The sequence below is a fragment of the Nothoprocta perdicaria genome, unplaced genomic scaffold (genome assembly GCF_003342845.1).
Source record: "Nothoprocta perdicaria isolate Ctin4 unplaced genomic scaffold, notPer1 scaffold_102, whole genome shotgun sequence".
Classification (NCBI taxonomy): Eukaryota; Metazoa; Chordata; class Aves; order Tinamiformes; family Tinamidae; genus Nothoprocta; species Nothoprocta perdicaria.
In genome coordinates, this window is record NW_020454117.1 from 2,152,951 (window position 1) to 2,180,069 (window position 27,119).

At 40.3% G+C, this 27,119-nt stretch overlaps 1 protein-coding gene across 1 annotated transcript in view; it reads right to left on the minus strand.

Moving 5' to 3' along the window:
- The window catches only part of ALCAM (activated leukocyte cell adhesion molecule), a 109,885-nt gene that overhangs the window by 82,359 nt on the left and 407 nt on the right, over positions 1-27,119 (minus strand). The window lies entirely within an intron of this gene.

The following is a 27,119-nucleotide window of genomic DNA, read 5'->3' on the forward strand; positions in this document are numbered from 1 at the left end:
ATCAGCTTTCATAACCAAGGAGGTTGATTTTAGGACTAGCACCCTGTATTTCATTGTATCATTGCCCGTTTCCTTCTGCTGGGAAGAAATGAGTACAGAGGCAGGACATGCTACTTGTTGTTTTATTTTATTAGRCAGAAAAAAAAAGGAAAAAGAAACCCAAGTTTTATTGCTAACTCGAAGGTCAAACACGTAACTCTCAAGTAGGGCGGCTTACAGCCATTACTATAATGTTTCCTTTGAAAACCATAGGAAGAAATTACCACCTTTGGAACGTACAGTGCCATTAAAGCCAGCTGGGGTCAGCTAGTTTTTCCAAACATCTTTTGCTAGATGGAGCATACGAAACAAACATGTTGCAATGAACTACTGACAGGCAAACTTAAACTAGCATGAGTCTCATACGTTTCAAAAATGGCACTGTATAAAGAAGTCATCATTCCAAAGAATTATGCGTATTTCCCATTTAAATCAATTAGCAGAGAGGAGTTCTTTTTTTCCCCTATCACTTGCTAACTCCATTTGCACTAAATGCAAGGGTAGTGGCTAGAAATTATGCGTATTAAGAAAAGGAAAGCCATTAGTCCTAATTTCATGATTATACGGGAGTAGACCCAAGCTGTTTGGCATTAGCACTTCACGTAGGTTCACCAGTGCACAAAAAGAGCAACCTTTCTTCAAGCTAAATGTAAAATAGCAGGGCGCTGCCTTAGCAGCAATCAGAAATGTGACTGTTTATTCTCAGCAGCACTGAGCATMGAATAACTGGTGAACAGGCTGATCATCCTGCTCATAAGATGCTGGATAGGAGTCACTATTCTTCCATATTCTGTTAGAGCTATTGCTTTCTCAAGTATTCTCCCCCTTGAAAAGATAAATTGCAGCCATCACTGGCACTTGCGATCAGACTTCTGAAAAAAAGATGAAGGAAGCTCTCAGGAAACCAGACGACCCTCCGTCCTGCCTCTCTGTGGTAAATGATGCAGCCCCTCAGTATCTCACCACATCAGTATTTTAATACTGTGCTCGCCCTGTACTCAGCAGCAGATGAAGGGATCCTTTCTTTTTTAAAAGAAAAGTGAAGGTAAACAAAAGGTGAAGGCAAACAAACAAACAAAAAGCTTATCTTCTCACAGAGCATTACTGAGACATTAAAAATATCAGATTTGGTGTCTTTACTAATAGAAAGTCACAACTTAGCAACAACTTAGGTACCTTCTGTCCTGCAAAATGATGAGTGACCTTGAAATCAGCAGATGTGACATTCGCTAAGAAAGCAAGATAGAAAACCAGAGCAGAGAGAGCACCAACGCCTCAGGTGGCACTTGCCACCATTCTCACATCCTTTCTTTTCCAATTTGCCTTTTTTYCCTACCTTACTCTTTCTATTGGGTTTACACTCCATAAAACATTCATGCACTAATTTCATCCCTCAACATAACTGATAAAAGTGTAAATAAAGAAAAGCAGCTTTAATAATACAGTTAGAGCAATGACATTATCTCCTACTTTTGAAATGTTGTAAAAAGTGACTGCACCTTCATTATTCCCTGAGGCTCTTTGCCTCAAACAACTTTCCTAAACTTTCTACTACTTAGCATTATGAATTCCTTTYTTACTCCCAATGAGCAGAAATAAAAGAAAATCATCTTCGACATAATAAAAATCAAGGGCAGACAACTGAATCATGTCCTAAAGTTTCACATATTTATTCTGAGATCTAAGATAGCATGGGTAATTAAGGGAAAATCCAGCCATTTCCCCCCAAAACAGCTGTACATTCATAAGTTCCTTTGGATCAGTTGTTATAAACATATAGCTGAGGGTGAACTGTAAATACAGGTGAATTAGGAGCATCTAGTTGGACCACATCTACAAAGTAGCCAACTTGAGAGAGGGTGGGCAGAAAACTGAGTATTCAGTTAATTTGTATGACAGCAAACTGGAAAAAAATATGGTTCAACTCTGCAGGGCTGTGAGAAAAATCACTTCTAAGCAGATGTGGCTAAGTCTTTAAAATAAGAGGTCATCACTTCCATGRATTTCACAAATGCCTCTACCTCACTATTTCCTAACCACACCACATCTTTATATATTCATGACATATGTCTACTCCACTTTTGTCCTCATACAGAAGGATGATCCCCCCCAAGTTAACTCCATCATAAAGGAAAGGAAGCCTAATGTTAGCAAGTAGGGAATTATCAGTGGACTTCTTAAAACACCTGCCTTAAGACCAGAATATTTTATTTCTGTTTTCATCAATAGACTTTGCAGCGTGCCAATAAGAACTACAGGCTGAGCACAGTTGAGACGCATCATCGAAAGCAAAAAAAAAAAAAAAAAAAAAAGAATCAAAAGAATTAGAGCATCAGACAGGAATATCTGAGGTTTCCTTAAGAGTGGGACAAAGTGCAGAAATACAAGGTCTCAGGAGTGTCTCACCTGGAAGTGTCTCATAAGAGCCTAACAACCTAGGCATAACAGACAGCAACAACTACAGGCTTACAGTCTGATGGCAACAACACAAGCATATATAGAAACCYAAAGAATCCTTCACCTCCTCAGACATAGGTGTCTTTGTACAATGACCATCTAARCAGCACAGATATGCTGAAATATTTTCAAGGAGAATGAATTTATTTACAATAGATAAACATTTCCTGGCAGGAATGGAGAGTCTATCATAGAAGAGACTAAGAGACGCTAATGGAGGAGACATCATTCTCTATCAGAGATAGAGACCAGTTTAAGCCAGATTTAACACTGGCACAAAGCTTTAATACACTAATATCCAATTCCGAGATTTGGACATTTCGCAGCCTTCTGAAACGAGGAAAACTTGGGTCAGTTTTAAAAAGGAGTCRGTCAATTTATAAATGGAATTTATATGATATGATTGCCTGTGGCAACATGAGCTTGGACTTAGTGACCCAAGACATCCCTTCCAATTCTAAGTACTTAAGAGCTTATCTCTTTCTTGTTAAAGTCTCTATAAATCTTCTCAAAGCAAATTCCAGTGTGGTTATAAACCACCTGCTAACCTGAACACACTATGCCCTCTAACCCAAAATTAGCAGTGGATGTTTGAACGAGAAATATAAGACTCCTAAGAGACTACTACATTTTCCTAGCATGTGGAATTTTTATCCAATTCCCTATAYGGAACTTTTTGCTGCCTAGCCACTCATCCCTTAAAATATCCAACAAAAGAGAAAATGTTTCTGTATCTTACTGTTCTGTCATGTCCACATTTTTTTTTTTTGTTTGAATTACCTGTTGGTACCCTCTATAACTCTACTGAGTTTACAATAACATACGCTAGCCTACCTGAAGCAGAATCTTTGCTGACTCAGGAGCACATTGTCTTCTACACCCGCACTTCAGCATTCAGCACAGTGGATGTGCTACCAGTTTCAGAACATGAGGACTTTTCCTTGGTAATGCTTCCTACTCTCCTTTCTCCTCTCCTCCTCCTTGTATTTTCCTTTATCCTGAAAGAAGTTTCTGAAAGAAAAGTCTTCTGACATTTCATAAGCCACTTCAATAGTGTATGTTTATTCACCTGCATCTTCCATCTGCAATTAACCAATGACAGTGCTGGTGCCGCCAAGTTGCAAGGTCTCTTCCAAGAAAGTGGTATTAAACCAACTTCTGAATTCCATATTTAGTTTTATGCATTTTCTTCTAAGTTTTCTGAAAATACAGAGAATTACTTCTTTCACTSAAATGGAGCAAGTTTAATCTATTTCTGTTTTGTGGATTGGCATGCATCACTGTCATCATCTCTTGTTAACTCCAGTACCTCACATATTGAATATTTATGTTTTTCAAGACTATTAATGGGTACGAGAGCAAGCCTGCTACTCTCCATGTCAATGTTAGGAAATAAAGTCCTAGTTCTCAAGACCACAAATTCTAGATTTGAGAGAAGTTTAAAAAACAAAACTTATAAATCAAGATTTTGAATAATAATAATAATAATAATAAATCCACCATTTGCTTATACAGGTAAACAAGTCTGTCTCTAAAAGCTGCAGAGAGTAAGAATGTACCTGCATAGTATTTTCTAATCAAGTACCCAATTCAAAGTTTCTACTTGTTCATTCAAATGCAAATTAAACCACCTAAAGCACAAATGCCCAATCCGAGACACAAATTTTAATAAGGCAGTTAGTGAATTATTAATATGGACACTTCTGTACTTACAAATCTTCATTTCTATGTAGACAGAGAAAAACCTTGACATGAAGCACATGCAAACTAGATGTCATTGTCCTTGACGTATACGCTAAAWTAAAATAACCACCACAAAAAAAAARARAAAAAAAAAMCAGACCAGAGTTTTGGRGTCTTGTTCTATACAGCTTCAGGAGTTCTATAGAAATAGAGGCATTATCTTTTCTGTCACTTTTTCTAGAAAGTTCTTCCTCTATTTCATACTCAATAAGTTAAACAATTGCAATCCCAGATCTCAGCACAGAATGATGATCACTGACTGTTATTCACACTACGACTACAGGTAGTTGAAAGATTAGAAGAAATTCTTAGCTGCATCCATGGCATCCATGGAAGTTTTTATTCTCCTTTTGAGTTACTTCATACCCCTAAGTTTTGTAAAACCTTCCAAATTTTGGGCAATTAAGAGCGGACAGTCTGCCATCAATCCTCTCCTTGGGCACCCAAGTCTCATCACTTTCAAAACCTTGGTGCTTCCACGAAATGAAGCTGCTTTTGAAGTAGTTGCTTGATGCATAAAACCATCTCCTACTGCCAAGCAGGTCAGTGTCACATTTGGGGCCCCGAAACATGCCCAAATGCTCCCCATTCCACCCTTCCTAGCAGATGCCCACAGCACAACAGCAGCTGTTGGCGTGTGGCTGGCCTACCGAAGGCCATTCCTCTCAAGAGGAATGCTTCTCTTTCCTCTTCAGTGAGGATTTTGCAAACTTGTTTGCATCAGCACTACTGATACGCTAGGAAGCCCACCTCAGTGGGAGGCAGTTGAGCTTTTACAAAGCATTCCTGCACCTGGGGAGGTTCCAGTTGGATTTCAGGAAAAAATTCTACATGGAAGTAGTCAAGCACAGGAACAGGCTGCCTGGAGAAGTGGTGGAGTCCCCATCCCAGGCAGCATTCAAGAAACAGGGAGATGAGGCACTTAGTTTAAGTTTACTAGGCATGGTGTTGAGGGGCTTACAGTTGGACTTGATCTTGAAGGTCTTTTCCAACCATAATGAATCTATGTTTCTCATGTGCTTGGGCAGCTAAAAGCCTAAGGCTTAACTTACAGTAGTAACTTAAATAATCCACTATTTTCCTTTGGGACATAAAAAATCTGTGCGACTTCTTCAGCGTCAGGTACTCACAAGCCACTACATCTCACAGCTCCCCAAAGAGGTGCAACTTCTGCTTACAGTTCAGCCACCTGAAATGCGTAGTGTCTTGTTTGGGAAGCAAAAGATGTCATGTCCATCTGTTTCAAGAAGGCCTGGCCACCTCAAGTGAAAACAATATACACGCATCTCTTCACACAGTCATCTTCCTTCTGTTTATAGTGTTATCCAAAAATCAAATTTAAACAACTTAAAATATATGAGCTGAGGATAGTATATAAGGCTTCTGTTGCCACAGAGGCCTCGATTCCAGTTTTGCAGATTTTCAAAGATCAAGGGTTATATCTGAAACATAACCAAGCAAGAAATTTTGTGCTGCAGTTGAATGGGTAATATTCATCCATGTATCACGAGCCTAAATTTAGCCTTAATCTTCACTTGGGTTTATTGACAGATTTTAGCTAACAGTAAGTGCAGCCTTCCATTTAACTAGGGCAAAATGGAACTACATTGACCAAAAAAAAAAAAAAAAAAAAAAGTTTAAGAATTTGTCACAAAACATGGCCTTCCCTGGAAAACATGCAATAAATTGCTGCAGTCTGTAAACTACAAAAACTAGGGGTGAGCACCTGGGAAGATGTGTGCTTACCAAGATGTTATCATGTATGTAAACTACACAGGAAGTGAAGGAATTCATTAGTTTCTTGCACTTTATCTTGTTTAGGTACTTTCTGAAGAATGAAAGGTGTATTAAACACAGTACTTCTAAATATAGCACTTCTGAAAGTGTACAATAATTCATAACAATCTCTTGAGCTCAGCTGTATTTTTCTTCTAACAATACTTGGTTTATGCTGTAAACATCAATAAAGAATATGTTAAGACAGCACTTATCTATCATAGCCAGGTGGGTGACAACGTAGCACTGTAAGAACCAGCCTAGCAAAACTTCTGAAGATTTGATTGCAGCTGAGAGAAGCTACACATCGTCTAACTTCACTAGATACTAATGCCTGAAAAAAAGAAAAAAAAAACACATAAAAAAACACATACTCTTGCACTTTGACATCTAAGTAKTTTAAGAAAAACACTGCACTAACACAAAGAAACTCATGAAGAAACTTCAAAGTGAAAAAAACTGCACTTTTCCAAACAACTCCAAAGGGCAATACTCCAGCCTTCATCAAATAAAAATGTGAAAGGGAAAAAAAAAATCCTCTTTTTACTGACATAGACAACTTAATTGTAAGAGCTTTTAACGTGACCCTCTAGGTGGTCAGGTGTAATGAGAATGTCCCACTTTCACAGTGTGTAAATGAATTAAAGCAAGAGAAGGCACTGGATAGTTTCCTTAGTGCTTAAATACTTCAAAACTGTTTTTGAAAATGGTCTGCGAAAGAACACAGTCCATCTCAGAAGGATTCTCTTAAAATGAGAATTCAGGAGTACATAATTAGCCAGAAAGCATCTGCGAGGAGCCCCATGTGTCTCCTCATTACYGCACCCAGCAAGATGAGGCAAGGCTACCCATGAGCTACACAGAAATAGAGGAATGAGAGCTCCGGACCATAAGTGTTGCAGGGGGAAGAATGGAGAAGGAAGAGGTAAGGCAGGAGAGGAAGAGGAGGGGGCAAGAAGTCAGGAATCTGATCCTCACACTGTGGAAAACTGCAGTGTCTAAACCATTGCTACCCTGTTAAGAACACGCATCTTCAAAGGGTCAGGTCCAGCTTTCCAACAAGTCACTCCTCAGGAGGAAAAAGGGCTCAGGATGTTGAGAGACAGACTAGACCTGTGCAGAAACCACTGCTGTGCCAATGGTATGTTTGCCTTCATTAAGTTATAATTTAAAAGGTCATCTAATTGGTACTTTCAATATGAAGTGCAGATGGTAATAGCAAACTGAAAGAAGCATCAGTTACACAGGGAATAAACCACAAACTATAGGTAAATATAGTGAGAAAGACTCCATTCATACCACTGTTTTTCCTTTATTAAAATGTTTACACTCGATTCATTAATATGGCAGTAACACACCTGGTTCTCCAAAAGACTGCAGGAGCACCAGATGAAGCACACAGTGAAAGGGGCCCAGCATTTTATACACCTGCCCTACTATCAGCACACAAATACACACAAAAAAGTAGCTCTAACATATTATTGTCCCAAATAAAACTGCCCACTGGACAAGAGCAGTAACAGTCAAATTACAGAACTTTTGTACAAGACTAAGACAATTGCCTCCTTCCCTCCTTCCTTCCCTCCCCAGACACTAATGTAAATTAACTTGGTGGAAGGAAGGAAGGAAGGAAGGAAGAAGAGGAAGATAGATAGCTAGATTTGAATTTTTTTTTCCTCCTCTGATCATTTTCTTGCAGTAGGTGTCTATTGCACATCTAAAGGCAACTGACACTACTTGAGTAAAAATAAATCAAAGAGAATCGTGGGCAACGGCCTTTTGATCAAATATAGGTTTCTATTCTCTGATATTGCAGAAATAGTACAACAGAGCTGTAACAACTAAAAATGTGCAGCTAAAGCAGCTTCTATGCGATTTACTCAGAAGTTARAAGATACTCCAGGAGTTACTCCAGAGAGGCCAATCCCAAACAGAGCATTTGGAAGATCTTTGAGAAGCTCCTTTGAGGGCTACAAAAGAATTTAGACTTATTTTTCCTTGGTCTGTGCAATCCTTTACAAGTAGGAGCATCGAAACAGACTCTTAGTACTCTTGGAAAATTACAGAAGTATTTGCTTTACCTGCCTTGCTTGCTGTCCTAACCATTAATACATCAAAGGCACTACAAGAGAAGGAACATGGTTATTCTAGAAACATGACATTGATCCATGAACTCAGAAGAAGGGGAAATAAATTCCCTTCTCTCATCCAAACAAACACTCTTCAGTCAAGGACCAGGCTGCTGTGCCTGCTTCAGAGAGGCAAACTGAGATGCCTTCATGCCTTTTCACATCAACATGAAAGGGCAGCTGACAGATGAGTTTCCCACTCCATCGTTACGCAATGCACATCATCGTAAAGCCGGTCATTTCTTCCATGGAACTGCTGAGAAGCTCCAACCTGCAGCCTGGCTGTCAGCCAGTCACACCAACTGCTTTCTTTTGACCAGGGAGGGAACGACGGCTCTTCAGAACTACAGCTGATGGTTCAAACTGGGCAAGTGCCGTGACCAAACCCAGCCACAAGCTAATAAAAATGATACCTGAAGAAGCACAACTACCCCTGCTTGGAGGGCACATCCCCAAACATTTAAAAATCAARCACGGAAAAATGCACTTGAAGGTCCATCACATCCAGCCGAGACGAGAACCTGTGAGCACAGCCGGAGCAAATCCTCCCCTGCATGGGGACAGTTTTATCATAGTTAGAGACATGTATTAGCTATAATGCCAGCAAAGTCCCTTTCACAACTGCACTCACACCAAAGTTTTTTTTTTTTTTTTCCCCTGGTAGAATCAGAGCTACAGCATCTAGGTTTTTCCTGTTGTCATTGTACCTTTGTCATGCTATTAAAATATTAAAGCACAAAATCAACAAGCTGATCAGAAAGTTCCACAATAACAGAGATTAGAGGATAAAATTCTGTGGTGCAACTTATTCCTAATGTATTTTATTCTACTTACCAGGTAAAGCTACTTAAGCATGACCCAAAAATGGACGATACTCAGACTGAAAATGTAAAGATTAAAATGTCTGCATTTCACTTACACGACCCACCTTCTACTRTACCTGAGAAACAAAGTGGTTTTCCTTCCATTTGTCTTCCACATTTTTCTTCCAGTTGCTTTTTTCTTTAATAGCTAGTCCAAATTAATGAAACGGCAGTCATCTGTGAAGTATTTTAAGTCAGACTGTCACTGGTAGACCATAACCTCATTTTTCTTGCTAACCAATTTGTTTTAATATTCTGAGATAGGTATCCCTAACATTTATTCCAGAAGCCTATAAGAAAATTAAGAATGGAAATCTGAAAAGAAACGGCACTCAAAACACAGCTCCTTATTTTAATGCTAGGACATTCATGTCGAAAGAAATAGAATGTTTGGAAAAACAAATAAATTAGCAACTAGAGGAGTTTTTTTTATTATTATTTATTTATTGAATCACCCTAGTAAGGTGTATGGGTCTGCTTTCCTAAGCAGCTTAGGTGGCCATTCARCTGTTGGTAAAGCATCCATCATGGGATAGGCTCTAATGGACTCTCCCAATACCAATTACCGTGGATCCCAAAGGAAGGGCGAAAAGAGAAAGTGTCTGCAGAACTGCAAATTAAGCTGCAGACCTCAGGTTATGAAATCCTGTTGTCGGGCTGCCTTCTTGGCATGTGTGTTTGCACAGCTTGGGAGGAATAAAGCAAAACAAAGCATCTGCAGGTAGTAACATGAGAGAGAGTGCAAGGAACGTGCAGTCAGCATGCRAGTCGCACAACCCACGTTTAAGCTTTAGAAAATCTGCTCCATTTCCTATGACGAGTCAAAGAATGGAGACAGAGCGTGATGTTTGGAATATCTACATTATACACAGTATTCAAAAAAAAAAAAAAAAGCAAAAGTGCTTTGTGTCATTGATTTTTAAATTAAAAATAGCTTTCATAACTGATCATCAGCAGAAATTCTCAATGAAAAATGGCCTTTAATAATATGTGCTACCCACTGAATCACAAGGGTTTATTGGTAATAAAACACTTAATTACAGACTCAATTATTGATAGACATAACAAATGAAGTACAGTTATATCATTTTTATAAGCTGTGCAAAATATAAACTAGAAAGCAAGGAAATCATTCCTGATTTTTACTGCTTAATCCTGGTAAGCGATTTAGAAATCTTTTTTTTTTTAACAAATAAAATAATAATAAAAAACCAGCCCTTACTCCCTTCACCTTCACTTAGCTTTTCAATCTTCTGAGTAACAGAGCTAGTTGGAAAATCCCCTCATAAACAATGCAGCACCCACTAAATCAACTCTGGTGCAGCACTGCATTAACTGCACTACTGTCTCACCCCACTAATGCTCTGTGCTCAGGGACCCTCACACAGCTCCCGGCAGCGCTCATGCTACCCAGGAACCCCCTGCCAGAAGAAATTCGCCTTCGCTGGTATTTCCCTGCAAAGAACTTGTTAATCCAGCTGTGTGGTGTGGATTCCCTGCTGGAATTTGTGCAGAAAGTTCAGGCAGCTTGAGGAGACTTGTACRATCTTGGAGAACAGTAAAAGAGCCGGACTAAAAATAGATATTGAATCTTCAATGAGAAGCAAGTCAGAAGTGCTGGCAGAAGCTGCTATTTCTGACATTGTTTCTGGTTGGATAAAGATTTTTTGGTTCAATAAAGACAGCAAGCGTACCTAGAAGATGCTTTCATTCCTGTTAACTGCTGCAATTTGCAGCTCATAGCTGCATTCCTCAATGTAAGGCTGAGAAGAAACACCAAGATTTTACAAGCTTTTAATGGGTCATCGTTTCATTGAGATTAAAAAGTTATCCATGACTTTTAAAAAATTGAGGAGTGATCAAAAAGTTTCAATTTAACTGACTTTAAACCAACTTTATCTCAGTTAAAAAAAAATAYAATCACGTAGATGCCGAAGCAATTGGGAAAAACTTGACTGGAGCCAATGAAAGGCTCGCTGAAATGTAGGGGGTGAAAAAATAGCCTGCAATTCACACATTTAGCAGTCTACAAAGAGCTATTTAGCAAGAAATAAACACAATTGCAGTAAATAACTATGAATTAACATGAAGCAAAAAGCCTTCTAATTTTCTTYATTAAGAATCAAAAGCTCAATTATYGTAAGCAATTTCAATACAGTTCGCAATGGGTATGGAGAAACCCAGCAAACAAACAAGCAAGATCAGGTGAAAGACCATCAATTTTACCAGAAAGGAAGTAACTGAGAAGAGCTAAGTATCTTGCTGATAAATAATGCCCATATGAGCTGTCTGGCTGGAAGAGAGACTCAGTCTAACCATTTCCAATAGATGCAACATATTTCTCAGCACTATAAAGTTCCCACTATGTGAAACTGCATCTAAAATCCATTTTCAAAATAGTGCMGTGAAGGAAATAATGCAGAGAGTATGCAACTCCAGATGGAATATGCTGCAATCCACCAGAAAAGTAAAGGAGCAAAGCCTAAAAGAACCTCAAGAAAAGACAATCAAAAAAACCCAAATCAATAAGCCCCAAATAAAAACCCAAATAAATAAATTAGACTTGAATAAAATAATATTCCATCAGATGAAACTTAGAAAATACAGACATGGTCTCTTGTATAAGGACAGCAAATACTGTCTTAAGTGGGCTGGTAGGATGAGAGACTGCAATTTTTTGACACAATGCATTCAAAGTACTGAAGTTATTTGCTGCTGGTGGCAGGCTGAGTTCCAGAGACAAACACAAACAAACCCCACAAATAACCCCTACTTGCTGTCTCCTGTATCAGGAGCTTCTGACCACTGACGTGGATCCGAGCAGGGAAGCAAACACCTTTGATCTTTAAGCTGAGCTTTTCCCTACAAAAACGAAGCTGAAAGCCATCTATGCTTATAAGCAGAGAAAGCAGCAAGTGTTTAATTAAAGAGAAAGCATATGCCATCACCTTTGTCCTGAGAGGAATAACAAGCGAGCTTGGAAACTGAAGGGCTTGATCCTGATGCTTTCACAAGCCAGTCTGAAAGATGCCAAAGATGAACAATCTCTCTTCCTCTCCKCCTTAATACACAGTGTGTAGAAATACACCGGCATAATATGGAGGCATTTATCAAAAATTATAGCTTGTAGACTTTGCTAATAAGTTCCAATAAATGAAACCACGTTTACCATTTGCTAATGTGTGATAAGCAGCAGCTGTAACAGAGCCATGCTAAAGGTATGAATCAAACTGGGCTGGAATGAAAGGCTAGATGTGAAACATGGACGTTTTATCTTACACCACATCCATTTCATTGACTATCTTGGTATGAAAGATGTCTCAACTAAAACAGCCACACACAGCGTTACTGCTTTGGCCACTGCAGGACATTTGTTATTACTGGGTATACGACCCAAAACAAAAGGAGATGAAAAGTTATTAAAAGTCATCCACGTGAGTATCAACAACTTGGGGAACACTCCTATTTTGCCTAAGGACATTTGCTCACCAAACGGACTCCTGCTCAGATTGCTCCACTGTCAGTTATTTTGAGATTTCTGTACTCCAGAGGAGATTTAAAACGTTCCAAAGGAAACTGCAGCACATGGAGCTTTTCAARTTATATATAAGACACAATTTCCAACACTTGTAGTTTTATGATTCAAGGAAATATTTTTTTAAAAWAAGCAGCTGAATTATTTGGTCTAAGATGAAAGGTGATTTCAGAAGTCCACCTGTATGAATAAGTACATGATCAAGATCATTTATTTTACAGGCAGAGGCTCCACAGGAGATGTGAAGGTCACTTCAGGGAAACCATCATCTCTTCAGTGTAGAGAGTAAAACTGCAACTAACGCTTTGCCCAATGCAAAAGTGCACCTAAARGGAACTACATAACACTTCACTGAAAGGGGATCCAAGAATCCCAAGTAATCAGCAATCATTGCCTCAGACACTGCCTCCTTTCCCAACCAAATCTCCATGGCAAAACAATGAAAGTCTTGGATTCTTGCATTTCTCCTGGCACTATATTGAAGAGAGCACCCAGAGCTAGGAGAGGACACAAGAGGGAACAGTCATAATAGCTCTGCTTTGCTCGCCTTCTTCAGTCCACTTTCTACAATTTCACCCACTTATTCCCTAAAAACCTTTCTCCTTTCCCTCTCAGATGTTTCTGTCTTTTGCTTCACTTTTGTTCTCCTTTTTTTTTTCCCCTTTCCCCTTCCTTCTCTCCAGCTTACAGAAAAATAAATCCTCTATCTCCTTTATCACCGCTGTATTTCCTTTCATTATACATTAGCAACAGTGAGACTCCTTCCCATTCTGTTTTCTGCCAACACCTGCAAAAGGAACATACAATCCCCGAGCCGCAGCTTTRCTAGACAAACTTTCATTAATTAGCTGTATCAGAATACTCTGCTAATATCAATACAGCTCATATCAGCATGYGTATCACTGCCAGGAGAGCAAACATCTCTCCCTTCCTATTCCTCGTCTTTGCTTTGGTTTTGACAGGATGTTTTGCCAGAATAAGCACATTTATATCAGTGCTTAGGCTATCAGAGAAACGTCATGAAAACACACATGGCGTTCTTGAGCAATGTTACCCTCTAAGCAAACAGTCCTTTGAGACGTTTGCATGGTCRATCAGCCCTAATTTTTCTACTGGATGCTTTCTCTGACCGTTTCCTCTCTCTACATCTTCAGCAAAACCCAAGCTCGGCCCCCAGGAGAAGGGAAGTGTGACCGTCCTCCCTCTGCAGGCAAAGCTCCTGCTGGGCTGGAGCACGGGGCTATCACATATTCAYCAGCAGGTAGGAGCACCAGCACTTTGCCCCCTCACTTCCTTCATTCCTGAGGGACTCTGACGTCCTGTGCAGTTTACACCCAGTCACTTTCCTCCACGTCTTAATTATTCCTAGGCTGGAAAATGACGTCATTTAACAACTTCAGGGTCTTGTCCGAGATGATAAATGGCTCTCCACAAGAGTTTCTTGTTGTCATGATATTCTAGGCATGGTTAGAGCAAGGCAAAAAGAATTTGCTTAGCTCAGTTCAGATCCTGAGCACAAGTTCAAGCAACAGGCCCCATACCCAACCTGGCCAGCCAAATCAATATCCTACCCACACACTAGTCCACTGCAAATAGAACAGGATTCTGACTAAAATTTAATAAGTACTATTTCCTCCTAGTGAATTTTCTATACATCTTGCATCCTATCACTATTTCATTCAGTATAACCAAGATTTTACAGGCTTTTTAGGTTAATATATTTCGTTTTAATGAGYTAAGTCTCTTCCAGCTCATCACAGTGATCCTTCTTTCACTAATGTTTTCAGTCTTCCAGACTCCTGAAAATTAATTTCCATAAAAAGCTGAAATAACCTAAATGATCATTATTCACAATATTCTAGCAATATACRATTCACTGAAAGTTAATATTAAAAAAAAAAAATCTCCAAACTATTATGGAGTTTTATTTTAAATGGCAGTTACAATAAAACATTTCAATACGTCTTTGAAAAGATGTTGGCAAAAACAATACACCAACAGGACCATAATTGAATTAAGCTACACTGCAACACAAWGTAGAAACCATCACAGGATTTGATAGCCACACATTTAAATATATCCTGATCTCAAAACTAATAAGGCAGCATAACTATAAAATAACAGATCTCTCATGCCAAATCTCATAAAAGTCTCAAAACTGCAAATCTGTTCTAAAGGATTTCCTCACATTTTAATTAACAGTCATAAAAAAAAATTGTGATGAGTTAATCTCAGTTTACATAGGAGCATTTTCTCCACTTAAAGTTATATTCAAGAAAGCTTAGTAAGATGCATATTCCCTGCTGTCAAGCTCAAAAATAAATCTTTCCTCATATATTAAGTTTTATATATGAAAAATCATGTGTGTGCAACTTAAAACAAGAGGTTTAAGAAGTGAAATGAAGGGCAGAACTACCACTTGCATCATATTTTTGAAGATCRAGCCAGAGGAAAAGGAGAATCCCATTCCTAAACAGTTCCTCTTCGAAAGAGGAGCAGAAACATGGAACAATTCGCAATCAATACCCAGAACCCAAGTCATCAATTCCAGTCACCAGGCAGCACGCCCTCAGGGGCACGATAGCAGTATTTACCGAGAAAGAACATACGGCAGCATCAAACACGGACAATTTGGCCAGGCTGTCCCTAATCGAAAAATTACGCCCTTCAGCAGCGATATATTTAAATACTTGAATAATTCTGGAGTTGGATACTCAAAGACATGCTGGATAAGGGCCCAAAATTATTGAGCCGGTTTAAAACTTCTGGATACTGTGGCTCAGTGCAATTTCTGTTGTAAGTTTACAAAGTCTACCAACTAGTGCTCTATCAAGAACAAACAGACAAACCACCTCCATCCCTCTCAGACAGACACACAGACACTCAATCTGATGCTCCCCAATTCGGGTGTAGAAGTAGTAAGAAAAGGCTCGGACTAGAAAGAGAGATTGACCATGACCAATTTCGACAGAAGTGGGTCATGCAGCTATATTTATTATAATGTTCACATTAAACAGCTCATATATTTCCTCTAATAAGAATGCATTATAAAAATACAGRCTTATTTGTTCCAGAGACAAGAATTTCTTGACTATCTTAATTGATCACGGATTAAGATACTTGTAACTCTGAAGAAAATTTGACAGCTTGGTTGACAAGAGGACAGAGCTGAATGTTTAGACCACACAGCAATTATATTTAACATATGACAGCCTTTCCTGACATGTTGCTTCACACACTAGGACACTTACAACAACTGGAAGAAAACATTAAGAGTCTTGGGGGTGGAAAGGACCTTAATATGAACAGCTTTGGGGTTATCCGCAGTGACCTAAGAGCAGAAAATGAAAGGTTCCTTCACATTAATGCATGAGTCTAGATGATCTTAATCTCAGAATGATTTGCATGCCCAGGCCAGGTAAACCAAGTGTAAGAACACATCAGCTCGGCAGAAATCACYGAGGAAACCTACGTCTTGCCGAGGCACAAAAGAACACTGAAATGTGACACTGACAAGAGAGGAAATACGAAGAGCCGAGCACCGCAGCCCTGCAACAAGCGGTCTGAGCAAAGGCGACAGCCTGCCAACTACAGCCCGTGAAGGGAAAGGAGGGCGCAGGGCAAGTGCGAAACCTGTGGCTGGGTAGCACAGGAGCTGGGCTTTCCCAAAGTGCTGCTCTCCTTGCCTTACAGCATCTCTTCCACCTGCTCCTCTCCCTCTAAATATCCCTACAGAGGAGCCCCCTTAATCCTGTAGCTTTCCAGGAAGCATCAACAGAAAACTTCCTGTTCTCCCTCTGCAGCTCCTCTTGCAAATGATAATATCCACTCATTGCTCCTATGCCTAGGACTTGCCTCCTTACTCCAGAGCTGTCTGAACTCACCTGCTTCCAATGCAGCACAAAGAGCTGTAACTGAAGCTCTCAGCTTCCTCCCTCCTGCACCCACCTGCAAAGGTCTCTAACTAAGGCAGCACTTCCCGTATCACTGCAAAGGGTTTTTGCCAAGTTGGATCCAAAAGCTGGGGTGACCAGCCTTGCACAGGAACATGTGGAACACGGCTCCTCTCAGGCACCAAACCAGCTACTGCTCTTGCCTCCTGCCTCCATCCCTTCACAGGCCTTGTCAAATGAAATTCCACCCCTCCCAGCCCACGTTTCAAACCATTTTGTATGGTTTTGCCATGTTATTACCCTTGTAGGCCTTACCAGGTATACCTGCTTTGTCCCACTTGAAGAAAGCTCCTTCTCCTTAGTGCAGGTCATTCCCTACAGAGATACTGACTCATGGTGTTCATCAGAGCACCAGCTGTTAATAGTAAACTTGTCTTTTGGGTCTTCTACGGGCATCAAGTGAGAACACTTGCTTAGAAAGTGATGGGAGAAAAAAACCTATCCCGTCTTCTTTTGCAGTTTAATGCCTCTTGCCAGAGACTCACGGAACTCTTCTCGCAGTTCTAAATACTTAGCTTTGCTTAACTACTCTGATTTTTATACCCTTATCTCTCTGAAAGCATAAGATCATATACACATACACTACATAGTCAGAGATAGAGAGGTCAGGCAAACCAACCAACAAAAACTATTTCTCATTCAGAAATATTCCTGAAAAATCATACTCTAATGTTCAAGAACAATCAAAAATTTTAAAAAGTCAATATTATGTAATTTAATGTTTTCTTTAAGGTCACTAATGTTGCATTTTTTTCTTAAAACACTAGATTCTAGAAAAGAAATCACTGTCCAAGGTTTTCAGTATTCTATATTTACATATTTTTCATCTTCTCTATGATCCCAGAAGACAAGTTCAGAATCCCCTCCAAATGAGTAGAAAAACAGCTCTTCCAGGGCAGAACGGCGCGCAGGCTCCCTTGGTACCATTTTAAAGAATCGCCCCGGGATGCCGTGCGGGGAACAAGGGATCCCACCTGGCAACATACCCAAGTTTCATCCCGGAGGAATGATTAAAGCAGTTTCCAAACCCTACGAGCCAAACCCTTGTGGGCAGCTCAAGAGCCCCCTGGCCCAGGGCGGAATCACAGAAGCCGCTGCTGCTGCTGTCACCATTAATGCTGCCTCGAGAACCACTCCGGACTCAACTCGATCCTTTCTTGCTGAAAAGGAGTGAAAAATGTCACCTTTGAGGAAATGCTACTACCACTTGGGAAACACAATGGCCGTTTCTACTTCCTTGGGYTTTTTTTCCTGGTAATTACATCAGCTTTTTAGGGTCCTCATCACATATAATTTCTGGCCCTCTAAGCCCCACAGCACAAGAATCAGACAATCCTTCTACAGGGATAGCTCTTTACTGTATAATCTATCTGAAATATCTGCAACTATAATTTGCACAAGGCTGAGGGACTGGGGAGCTGCAAATAGTGTGCCAGGAATAGCAATTACTAAGGACACCCATTCCCCGCAGCCACAGCAGCAGCAGCAGCCTGCACACGATTCRGCAGCCCTGCAGTTGCAAGTGAAGTAGCACCAAGCCACAAAAGGCAACATATTCCCTGGGTTTGAAGCTTTGCTGAAATAAAAGAAACAAGAACCCAAAACGCTTTTCTGTCACTGCAGCACCACTGTTTAAGTTAGAAACTTAAATTCACACCAGTTAATTGCACACTGTGAAACTTGTGCCCTCACTTAGTGATGTGAAAGCACTGACGGCCGCAAGGCAGAAAAAATAGAGAGGAAAAATAAAGGAGCTAACTTAAGTGACCTCTTCCAAGCAGTATCTTTCCTAACGCCCCATTTCCCTCTGCTTATAAAGAGCGCTTGGAAAGCCCAGCCTCCACACAGAAGAGCCGTGAAAGTGAAACTTCTTCCGGGAAGCACTGATGTTGAGAAATTGCTTCGTTTTACAAGATGGAAGATTTAAGTAATTCCTTCATGTATTCCTTCCTGCATAAAACACATATTTCCTTCCCTCCTTTCCTAGAGGAGGAGGGACAGCCTCTCTTAAAGTTATTTGGAGTTTACAAAAAGGTTTAGCTCTAACTAGATACAGCACTAAAGGTATTTCACTAAATAATACTGCATTTAATTGATCCAATTAAAGTTTTCATTACAGATTTCAATCAATAAGCTCCCTCTCACAATTTTGTTGCCTATCATGTCCTATCATAGAACTCCCAAACTATAAGCCACTTATTTCCTTGGGTGGTTATGAGAAAAGGTTGCCTGGCATGTATAATATGTCCAAAAAAAGTGACAAATATTTATTCTGTCATCTGAAGAAAGGCTCCTCACACGGGGTCACGGCCTCCCGCCTCCTCGGTGTCCTGCTCTTTTGCATTTATATGAAGAAATTCGCCGAGCAATCATTTCTGCTCACAGCTGACAGCATCTCAAAGGAAGACCAGAAACTGGTGCAAAAGCAAGAGAAAGCCAGTGATTTATAAGGTTTTTGTGAATTAGAATCCACACCTAAGACAAGGCACTCRGGCATACTAAGAAGGCTAGGTTTTATATTCAGTTAGGCAAAGCTCTGGCCAAATGAGCAAGCGGCCACATGAAGCCTAGAGCTGCTCCTGTACATAAGGGCATGACAATAATTTGCTTTGAGAAATGGCACAAATAGTATTTTTGCTGAGGGAGGAAAAAAAAGAAAAGAAAAATAAAAAGGGGAGGTAAATCCTTCAATTTCAGTTTTCAAACACTCCCACATCCTACAGAGGCAGCCTGTAAATCCCAGCTGGGAAGGGTTCACCCGCTTCTCCCACCACGTGTGCGGATATCGTTCCCTCTGGAGAAAGCTTCTGGCGGCCCAGGCTGCTCCATTCTGCCCTTCCTGGGAGAACACATTGCTTTATTCAGCCCTCGGCGCTCTGCGTGATGGAAGCGGAGCCAAGGATCGTGRACGCATGGAATACGCTTAAGCCTGTCCTTCCTTGTTGTGGCTGTACAGGCAGATGGAAGTAACGATTAAAAAAAAGTCAGCCAGCGAGCTTCGCACACAATTCAGAGCAAGAGAATGAACTGGTGAGCCCAGACTATGCAGACACCCCTTTGCCTCCCCTCAGCAAAACCAGGAAATTCTCAAGCTCTGGAGCAACGCGGCTCCTCCCGTGCCACCCAAGCCCTGGAAAGGAAGCCAGCACCCCGGGCTGCGGGCACCCCCGCAGGCCTCTGATGCCTGGCTCTGCTGCTGACGCTGACCGCAGAGCCACGCGGGGCTGGCAGCTCTGCCCTCCCTGGAGAATGGGAGCGGCTTCTACTGAAATCGGCCCGGGCTATTTTAAAATGCTTAGCAGATACTAAATACATTCTGGATGCCAAGCAAGAGTGGTTCACCTGCTTCTTCTACCACGTGCACAAYGGGAACCCTCACAACACGCCAGTTAGTTTCCAGTACCTCTAAAGTTCTGCACTCCTCCCTCTCCAATCCGAGCAAGACTTTCAGGTTTAACGTTGCACGGCTCCTCAGAATACAATCAGTGATGACAAGAAGTCACCTCAAGTCACAACAGAGTTTGCATGAAATAYCAGAAACACGACCCAACCGTTAAACCCGCAGGAAACGCGAGGACACCTTGTTCTGAGAACAGAAATTCTCACACAAGCACAGAGGAATTTGCCTCTCGGGCGGGGGGGGCTTGACTAGGTCTGAATCTTTAAGGCGCATTATAAGGACTGAAACATCAGAAGAATGAAGTAACTTACCACATTATTCAACAGCAGCATGATGAGCAAGGTCAGAGAAAACTGGGGAACGGTTACCCCCTCCAGAAGGTAAAAAGCACTGTTTTAAAAGCTATGTCAAGAGACAGACCACTAGAGCAATGTAGTTTCTAGACATTTTAAATACTTAACAAAAATTCACTTTGACAATAAAAAATAGAAAAGTGTAGCTTTATGGTCATGCCAAGTGACTGTCATTTCTTGCTTACAGAAAATGGCAACTATTTCCAACTGTAGTACTCTTTACACAGCAAACTGTAATACTGAAAGCTCATTTGATTCTGCAAGAAAACCACAGTAAAAAAATGTAGTTCACTAATATAAACCAGAAAACAAAAGGTGGTGGAGGAACAGTCATTCCATACGACTAGTGCACGTAGATGGGGCTCAATATTAGTAATTTTCTGCAATACTTCAAGAACTGAGAAGGTTTAAGCAACCTTGATAGAATAAAAAAACAAACAAGCAAACAAAAAAAATCCTTTTTTGTATTTCTGTATTTTGTATTGTGTTTGTTTTGCATCTTGTACATGACAGCTGGAAAAGGGATTTCTTTTCCAGCTTAAATTCATGATTAAGGTTTTATGTCACCAGTTGTCATCATGCCCTATTTCTGGCGTTGTCAGAAACTTTAAGGTTCCATGGTTTCAGAAAGTAAATCTTTTAACAGTGTATACAATATTAAAATCCATCCATTAATAATACTTATCCTATCATCTCATTTATATGTATTTGTTACACAACTTGATGTGCAATATCAGCAATGAAGGAACTAAAATTTAAAATTCTTTTTTCTTCCAAAGTTACATAACTGCATTGAAGTCTCCCAAATCTTTCCCAAATACCGAGTTTCCTCCTTCTTTTCCTATTCTGTGCATGGCTTTTGCAAGTAAAGGCCATAAAATTCATCTCTGCTTTCCAGAACAACTAGAACACACCAATAAACAAGCATGGTTCTACTTGAATAAGCAATAGGTCTCGCGTGGCTGAAAGCACACTGGTTTCTAGTTTTTATGAAATAAACTTTCGTATCAGAAATTGAGTGTATGCCGTTACCTAGGCTAATTTTCTACATAATCTACAGCTAAATATATCAGCAACTACAATTGCAGCTTTATACCTCAAAAAGCCATACAAACTCTCACATTCAGCTATCCTAACCCTACTCTATAAGTTGAGTATTTTCGGTAAGACACTCAGGTACAGAGCCTAATACGAATGTTTTTATCATTTTTTCCTATGGGATAAATGGCATCATTGATTTCCGTCCTTCTAAAACAAGAGCCTTAACTCTTCTTGGCCTGCAGCATGAACTCCATCAACGCCAAGTTACTGAAAAACAAGTTGCTCCACTTTCTAAAACAAACTTTAAAAAAAAAAAAAAACCCACTGCATAACAATGTTTATTGTGTTTATTGGAAGTGTTTTAGTTCTCTGCCTGCACTCAGGGCATTCACCTCCTTATCCTGTTTGTATTTTATCCCGTAGCACTACTGCTGGCATCAACCACCCCAGGAAAACACCTTTTTTTATTCAGGTTCTCTTTGAACTTCTCCTTGAAGCCTCTCAAAAGGCAAGAGCAGCTCATCTGAAAAACTACATCAGTAATGGATCCATTAYTATTATTACGAAAAAATAAAAATAAAATTTAAAAATCACGATGCAGCGGAAAAGAAGAGTCTCCCAGTCACCACTTAAGGTCTGTCCTTCACGCAACAGGAAGCTCTCAAAAAACAAAGCTCAATGCCTCAGAACACTCTGAAGGAAAAGAAAATTTAACATAATCTGCAGTCAGAGGTCTGAGAAGAGCACAAACATGCTGCCTCTGTCAGGAAGGTAGTGGAGCTCCCTCTATTGATTTAGTTGACCAAAAAATTAAGAGAAAAAAAAAGAAAAAAAAAGAAACATGACCCCCACCACCACCACCCCCACACACAACAGTGTACTGCACAGTCAAAATCAAAATGTCTTCTTAAGAGACATTCCAACTAGGACCTAACTATCTGATATGCAAACTACCTAAAGAGGCATCTAAACGAACAGCAACAGCTATTCACAGAGCTTGCAACACATTCACCAGGGCTCCAAATCTACAGATTTTCACAGCCTATAAGACCTGAGTAGATGTTTGGAGTGTGACAAACGTGTCAGTGTTTTTCCTTAGGACCGAAATAGCTAACACCAGTTTTTAATAATGCTACGAAACTCTACAGACTTTAGAATGGCAATACAAAACACAGTTCAAATATTCATCATTTCTTCCACAGTAAGCAGTTAGCTATACCTAGWAGAATCTAATATAAAGCAGACGAGACAGATCTACAGATTGCTGAAACGGTTCTTAAATCACCAAATGCAGTTTTTACTCGGTAACAAGAGAGCAGCTTAGTACGCCCCTAGTTATTGCTATCGAGAGCACTTCAAATGCTTTCTAACCAAACATCACAGAACTGTTCTACTCCCAGTAAYCTCCTAAATTCATACCCTGAAGCTTTGCGCGGATTCTCTCTCCACTGTTTTATTACCTGTCTTCTCACTTTCTCCTTACTTCCATTAGAGAGACATATTTCTTATCTATGAACAATACACCAGCTGAGTAGATGCAGGACTTGCTTTAATAAATAAATACTCATTTGCTGTTCTRGAGACTTACATGCATGATAAGAGAAACAAGTGCATCTTAAATGTGGCAGGTAATCCTCAAAAGACCCACCATTTCAGAGCAGTAGATTAACATTTAGTGGGGTAGGAATCAGTGCAATTCAAGCCACTTTCGGTGAAACAGACTGCAGAGGGAAGAAAAGCAAACAGACAGCCAAAAAAAAAAAAAAAAGAAAAAAAGTCAAGCTTATTAGAAATGGAAATGTATGACATTCGTTTGGTATACATACTAAATATACATACATAAAAGATATCAAGATATAGAATATCTAGATCAAAGACCTGTATTGTTGTGCTATCCTCACTGAGAGCAATACAACAACACTAAATCAAGAGTTGTGGATAATTCTTTTTTTTTTTCCTGGAAAAACCATACTCTACTTAAGTCAATTCTAATCACCATCTACAGCATTTTCAATTCTTGAAAATTCATTCGCTGGTTCACGGAAGCATACTGACCTGATTTCTCTTGAAAGCAGAAGACCTTGAGAGAATTTAGCACACCCAACAGGTGCTTGGTTCTCTAAGAAGCACAGCCTTACAGTTTACATACCTTTTTTAATGCCCTGAAAAATACAATTGTTTTACCACAGGAAAATCTATATACTAGTCAGCCTCAAAATACTTTGAGGAGCACTAAACAAAGAGCCTAAGGATTATATTTCCAGATAGGTTAACTACCTCGGGAAAGCCAGTCTACAAGACAGGTCATTTCTCAGTTTGCAGAACTGAACAAGACTGTATTAGAAAATAAATAAACAAATAAAAATCGCATGCCAGCACACTAGCATAAAGGAGTCCTCCCATAGGATTAGCAGTGGGAGGAAAGCCACTGCCGACCAGACCATAAATCAGCTCTTATCTGCAACCATGGTGCCTGTGGTCATATAACACAGGTCACAAAGAGAAGAAACTACAAATATTGCACAACCTTCTATTGCTACAAATTATAGCTCCTAAAAAGTTAGCCCAGTCGCTCTTAACTGTTAACAAGCTCAAAGTGTACTATAGTTTTCTTATTTGGATAGACCTGGCTCACCCATACCTGGTCCCCATTCTGTGATCTGCTATTGTTTCCCTATAGGCTCAGGAATTACCCCAAAACCATTTTATTACCTTTGGGTTTTTTAGTCCAAAAAATGCCTTTGACACGGCTGGGGTGTAGGAGGAAGCAAGGGACACGGTGTTGTGCTGGACACTGAAGCTATTAACACTGAAGTTAAGGTCCCACTGCAGAAGACCTCATCTACCAGGCCCATCCACACAGAGCAATATATAACACAGAGGTAAGCAGATCTGACACGATGTCAGTACGCAGTGAGCCCTCCAGAACTTAAGACTACAAAACACATTTGCAAGACAGTGGAGAATGTTAGATTTATGTTGATCACACATGTAATTTAAAGCCAGTACTTAACAGTATTTTCTGCATTTTCCCATTAATGTATCACCTTACATAAATATTGAGAGATTTTGTTCCCCATAGCTTTAAGATGGAGACAAGCAAATGAGCTTCTACTACAGAGACAGCCAGAACCACTTACCCTGGGACCTACTCCTTAGAACCCTAGGATGCGTTCAGGAAAGGTAGGGAATGGCACTGTAAGAAAAGCCATCACTCTTCCACAGGTTGCAAGTTCAACCCACCATAATTATTTCATGAACACAAAATATATTTTTTTCAATAAATAAATAAAATTTTAAAAAATCAATGCAATGGGTTGGGTCCTGCTAAGGACTGAAGAAATTGAATCTCAAATTTCATACTGAAAGAAATTAAGATTATAGGTTGGGATTATTTCTATTGTTGCCCTCTGCCTTATAAGAAGTACTAGAAACTCAGCAGAGGAGAAAAGGGACAAAAAAAATGCTTTTTTTGTGAGACCTTTCAAGTCAAGCATTCCTAAAGCAAATGATTAACTTCTGAGAATGAGTTGGGCTTTGCAGGCTTTGCATTGGAGCATAGAAACATAGCATAACAAAACAAATAAACACGGTGCGGTGGATTCAGTCTTAAAATCCAAGGGTTCGTGTGTTCATTCTGATATGGAAAAACAGTCTTCCTGAACTAGTATCATATCAAATGTACCAGAAAAACAGCAGTCAAGAGAACACACTGGTAAGCATCATGTGAATGAGAGGAGCAAACATTACAGTCTTTCTACACTTGCATAACAGAGCAATATATAACACATCCTCAGTATTAAAGCAGTTCAGTAGACTCTGCTCCTCATAATTACCATTCACCATAAGGTGGAGGGGAGAAGAGGACTATAAGGACGAAGATTAGCTCTTGATTAAAAGCTGACTTTCCTTTCACATACAGTTATTTCCTCTAGAGGATCACACATTTTAATTAGTATATCTATTTAATAGCATAGGATTAATACAGAAAACTTGGATCACCTCTTTTACATATATACATATCTTGATATAGATATTATATATATTCTTGATATAGATATTATATATATAAAAATAAAAGACCTGTATCTTGCAATATATCTGCATGTTTAATATATGTTATAAAGCAGTTTATTCTGCAAAGAAATCTAAAATTCCTAATATGAATTTGCCAGTAAACTTAAGCATTGCTGAAGAAATCAATATCTGATACACATCAGCTTGTAATATGCTTTTAATATCTTATCTATTGCTTTTCACATGGAAACCCAAAATTAAATTTCCTAAAGACAAACATTATGACAGAGAAATATAGTCAGAACTTATTTGCAAATGATCGCAAATTGGTATGAAACAACTGAGCTAACAAGGAGAAACTAACCTGAAATACACTACCATATCAGGACCTTCTTACAGGTAGTTTCATATTTAAACATCTTTTGGCCTTTAAAGAATCAATTGGAAACTAGAGGCTTAAACTTTTAACKTTGGCTTTCCAGGCATTTTGCTGTGTTACTGAAGAGTGAAGGTGAGACAGTGCTGTTTTCTCCCTGTATGTATTTGCATGCATTCTAAACAGAGTTATACTGAACTTCTTATGGCAGGGACAAGGAATAAACTGCATGAAGAACTAGATAGGTTGGAGGTGAACCTTGTATTTAAGGTTATAGCTGGCTCCATCTTTTTAATATCCCTTCACCAACAGAAGCCTTGAGAGAGAAAGAGCTCTGAAATTGTTAACACCCAGTGAGATCACTTCGTATTTTCTTTATTGGAAACTGGGATGAAACTCCACACGAGAGACAAATCGTGCTTTTTGGAAGCCCAGGTGCTTATCTCTACATACCTTTAGGATTTCATAAAATGAATAATCTTTCCTGAAGAGTTTCTCTACAGCACAGAAGCAAGCATTCTTTGTAAGCGCCGCCACCGAGACTCGCATTTGTAAGTCTTGCGGTGATTAAACACTGTACTTGCTAAGGCAAAGAAGAAAAGCCTGGCAGAACAGCTTGACACATTCCCTTCAGGTTCTTTCTGCAGCTTTTTTAGTATTCCAACGGAAACCGAAGCCCCGGCAGCCTTGCTCTATTGGTTTGGTAGTTTTGGGGGTTTTTTTAAACTTAGCTAAAGCTTGCACTAAATGAATGTCGGAATATTGCTAGTGAAAGGGTTCTCCTAGAGTCCCATGCACATCTTCCATTTTGATGAGACTTTATTGCTTGCCAAGGGTTAAGGGGGGGAGCACATAACAAACAAGGCAGAGGCTAGGAATAAACGGAAGAGAAAAGAAAAAAGAAAAAGAAGAAAAAGGAAGAAGAAAGAAGGAAATGCCACACAAGTCCAACGCTTCTGCAAACGCTTTCCCGTCGCAATGGCAAGCGCACAAGGGCAAAGCCGTTCCCTTCGAGCAATACAGAGCGCTACCACAGGCTGACGCTCTTTCCACGGGAACACGGACGCTCTTGCCGCCGCGAATGCACAAACTCCTCTCAGCTCCCCTTCGCACTCGGGGCTCCGTTTCTCCCAAACGCCGCCTACCACCAACACGCTGAGCCCTGGGGCTCCCGCAGCAACCGCGGCTTCCGCAGCCCTCCCCGCTGCCCGAGCGCCCCGGGCGACCCTTGGGCACGGGCAAGCGAGCGCGACCTGCCGCCAGTGGCGAGCGAGGGCGAGGAGCGGGGCCGGCGGGCAGAGCGCGGCGCCGAGGGCCCGGCACGCGCCTCAACAGCCACTCCAACGGCCGCCCCAACGGCCGCTCCAACGGCCATCCCAACGGCCGCCCGCGCGCCCCAACGGCCGCTCCAGGGGCTGCCCGCGCGCCCCAACGGCC